Source organism: Cynoglossus semilaevis, chromosome 1 (assembly GCF_000523025.1).
Source record: "Cynoglossus semilaevis isolate Cse_v1.0 chromosome 1, Cse_v1.0, whole genome shotgun sequence".
Taxonomy (NCBI): domain Eukaryota; kingdom Metazoa; phylum Chordata; class Actinopteri; order Pleuronectiformes; family Cynoglossidae; genus Cynoglossus; species Cynoglossus semilaevis.
In genome coordinates, this window is record NC_024307.1 from 21,966,567 (window position 1) to 21,970,679 (window position 4,113).

At 42.4% G+C, this 4,113-nt stretch overlaps 1 protein-coding gene across 1 annotated transcript in view; it reads left to right on the forward strand.

The window, feature by feature from the left end:
• Positions 1-4,113, forward strand: part of adam19a (ADAM metallopeptidase domain 19a) — a 116,391-nt gene that overhangs the window by 40,712 nt on the left and 71,566 nt on the right. The window lies entirely within an intron of this gene.

Here is a 4,113-nt window from a genome sequence, read left to right on the forward strand (position 1 = left end):
CCAACATGAGGTCCAACATGTGGTCCAACATGTGGCCCAACATGTGGTCCACCACATAAAGAAATAAAGTATAATTTACTGAGTGTCAGTGATAATGAACTACTTAGTTGAAGCTGTCAGTCTTCATTCACTTCAACACTGATCCACTCCAGACTGGGAGCCAACGTTCTGGAATGAAACGATTTGATTGGTGGAAAACAAACTGAAATATGTTGGAGTGAGAAGATACAGACAAACTGACTGAGAGAATGGTTCTAAACCTGTGGCTCACATGACTCTGACAGCAGTGATAGATGACACTGACTTGGCATCAAGTACATGGAGTCTGGGCCAAGAAGTCACAGTGAACTGCAGACAATGTGTTGATGAGTGAGGAGCAGCTCAGGACTTTGGTCTGGACCAGTGAAAGTAGGTCAGGAAAAGAGTGAGGAGGTCATTGAGAACCATCCTGGAAAGTTGACTTTATGTCCAGCTCTGGTCCTCTGGGGTAGGACTGGACGATGGCCAGGAAACGGCAGAACACCTGAAGGTCACGACTGTTACTGTTGGACTTCTGGACGGAGGAGAAAATGTCTCCAGGGTAAATTATACCAACACAACTGATGGTCATTAAGTTGAACTGTATCAAAGTCGGAACGTTGTTGGTCCGGCTGTGGTTACACTTTGTTCTGGAGACAATGTTTTCCTTTAAGGTCGTCTGCAGTACATGTGGCTTCAAGGTCTTGTTCAAATGTTGGTTTGTTGTCTTCAGTGAAACGCTGTTGGGGGGAACGCTGTTGTGGGGAACGGTGTTGTGGGGAACGCTGTTGTGGGGAACTGTTGTGAGGAACGCTGTTGTGGGGAACGTCGTTGTGGGGAACGCCGTTGTGGGGAATGCCGTCGTGGGGAACGCTGTTGTGGAGAACATTGTTGTGGGGAACGCTGTTGTGGAAAACGCTGTTGTGGGGAACGCTGTTGTGGAAAACGTTGTTGTGGAGAACGCTGTTGTGGGGAACGCTGTTGTGGAGAACTTTGTTGTGGGGAACGCTGTTGTGGAGAACTTTGTTGTGGGGAACGCTGTTGTGGAAAACGCTGTTGTCAACCACAGTGGATCAGTGTGGCGTTCAGGAGCTGCTGTGGTTTTTACAGGTGGATTGTTTGGAGCAGTCGTTCTCCGTCTAACCTTCAGCCGTCAGTGTGTTTACAGTGTTTTTAAAGTCAGGCCATTTTACAGGAACAAACTGAGCTGTTAAACCATCAATGACTGTTGGACTAATGGGCTCAGAGAGAGGGAGGAGGAGGAGGAGGAGGAAGAGGCAGCATTACTGCTGAGCTGGACTGAAATGGTCACCTTGTCCCTGAATTCAACCTAAAAACTACATCAGTTCACAGTGGTGCTGTTTAAGTGAAGTGGGTTAAAGTTGTTTTCTTGTCATAGTTGCAGTGGATTTTACATTTAGTAATATTTTAGGTTATAATGAGGGGCTAGGACATTTATGGTGTCTATGTCAAAGCCAGTGTGTTTTGGTGTGGCTGTATTTCTGGGATGACAGTCAATGTCCCCCTGGACATGTTTACCTTGATGACATCATCTGTCTGTGTCTATGAAGACACTGTTACATTTCAGTGTTGTCATAAGACCAACTGTTCAATCTTGTAGCGGTTAGCACGCCTGCCTTGTGAACAAAGAGCAGAGTGTCCTCGGTTTGATTCTCAGAGCAAACACATTTATGTATAATGGCGCCTCCTGTGGCAGCCTGTGTCAGTTGCAGAGACTCAGACTGTAAAGTTCCCCACCGTGGGACGAATAAGGAACTCAATGGTTTTATTATCATTATTATGACCTAAACCAACCAACCATCAGGTCAGCCTACCAACAGTTTAGAACCTGTTTTTGCTGCAGACATGGACGAGCAGCTGGTTGTCCAGAAGTGCAGTCTAATGACACCAAGGCCCAAACATTAGCTGATGGAGATAAGTGCCCCCTGTTGGATGCTAAGTGCTCCTCAGAAGTTCTTTTGTGGCTGTGTTTATCTTACTGCTCTGAAAACACTCATGAGCTGCAAATGGAAACTTCAAGGAGCCCAGAGTATGTACTGTAGTTTTATGGTACACAGTAAATACTGTGTGTTTGCTCAGCACTTTTCAGCCTTTCATGGAGACTTGAAGCTTTTAGATGGCTCTGCCTTAAATGAACAACCATTCAATAAACAAACAAAATAACAAACAATATATCGTTGGGTAGTTCATCTGAACCACAGTATTATTGGAAAAGGTCGACGAAAGCTTACAATTAGTCATGATTAATTAAGATGAATCAACATTCTTAAATACCTGTTGTTGTTTCACATCTATTTTTATTTGTGACTCAATGATTTAATTATTAAAATGGGAAGATTTGATAATATAATTGTGTTCAGCTTCATATATTTCAAAGATGTAAATTATTTCTGTGCATCTTGATGTTTGTAGAACGTGTCAGAGTTGCTTTCAAAACTTTCAAGACTCTAATTAATTTCACGAATGAATTACGTTGGTTGAAGCAGTAATTATTCCAGCCCTTGTATTTACTAATACACAGGAGAAATGACATAAAAAAGTCCTTTATTGGTCCCAAGTCTAAATCTTTGCAACCTTCACACACACACTACATGGGTGTAAGGCAGTCGTGATAACCGCTACACTGCGGAACCATAAAAACTCTGGCATTGATGGGATTCAAACCCACGACCCCAAAGAGACTTGAGCCTGTTGCCACAATAAGCTAGCTCTCTGTGGAGGTTAGAGACATCCTCAATCATTCAGAAAGGGTTAACTGAGTTGTTTGAACTTGTTTTCAGCAGATGTACCTGCTAAAGTGGTGGATTAGTGGTTAAGGAAGTGGACAGGTCATGTGATCGACTGGTCTGCCTGCAGGCCAGATCAGTGAGCCACTAGAATACTAATATTCTATGGAATCAGAAATATGTCAATTAGGAATTTGGTCAAACTGTTCACTCACCACTGACCACTGGTCCTGAGGTTCAACCTCCATCATGGCCAGTGGTCTGAGCTTTGGCTCCAGTTCCTCATATACCTGGGAATAAGTAGTAAAAGAATGAACTGCAAATCTCTGACGAAGCTGGATGTGCAATGTCAATATAAAGTGTTTAAGATGATACGGACACAATTCTCACTGGTAATACTATCGTGTCATAGTATTAATGTTTATTTAGTTTTTTTATTTAGTACGTATGTTAGCACATGTGAAGCTGGGATGTAAACCAGCAACCTGCTGTTTACTGAAGTAAATGCAGCATCAAAAAAACTTTCCCATGGTTAATTTATTTTTCCACATTAAAATGGAAATGCAGTCGGAATAAAGAAGTGCATGAGTGTGCGTGCGTGTGTGAGTGTGTTTGTGCGTTTATTTACTAGAACATATGAACTGCAGCAGCATAATACACACCAACAGGCTAATCATCACTTTAATTATAAATAGCTTCATAAAAGTTGACCATGCTGTTCATTTTACTGGCATTGGCTGCTCCTGATTAGCACTTCATCACTACACACAAACACACACACAATGTGCACATAATGCTAAGGAGGTTAGCATTGCATTCAAAACAATGTTTAATTATAAATAAGATGTTTTCACCTTGTCAGTAGAAGAAGAAAAAAAGTACACATTAGTGTGTAGACATTAACGTTAGGTGGAATCTTGGAGACGTTTACACTTACGTTGACGAGGTGCTAATTAGCATTCCAGTCCTCAGAGAGTCTCACTTTACAAAGACTCCAGTTTTAAGCCCTCTCCTGGAACTAGCTTTCATTATTGGATTTTTTTTTTCCTCCTTCTCAGGAACTAGTTTGTTTGAACTCGGCCACAGCCTGACAGTGTCTCCACGCTAATAGCGATTAAAATCAATAATGAGCTTTGTTCAGGTGAGCTGCTCTTATTTAGTGAAGAACGTCAGCTCTAACTGTGACTGGCAGCTCCGAGCCAGCAGCGGTTCTCTGTCTTTTTAATTTGCCAAAGCAACGTCCAAAGTCAACTTCTCCGATCTAGGGCGACTTCAGCAGAGAGAACGAAGAGTAGAGAAAATAACAGACTGTAGTGTGGGAAATTAGATACAGCATTGGGGTTGGATA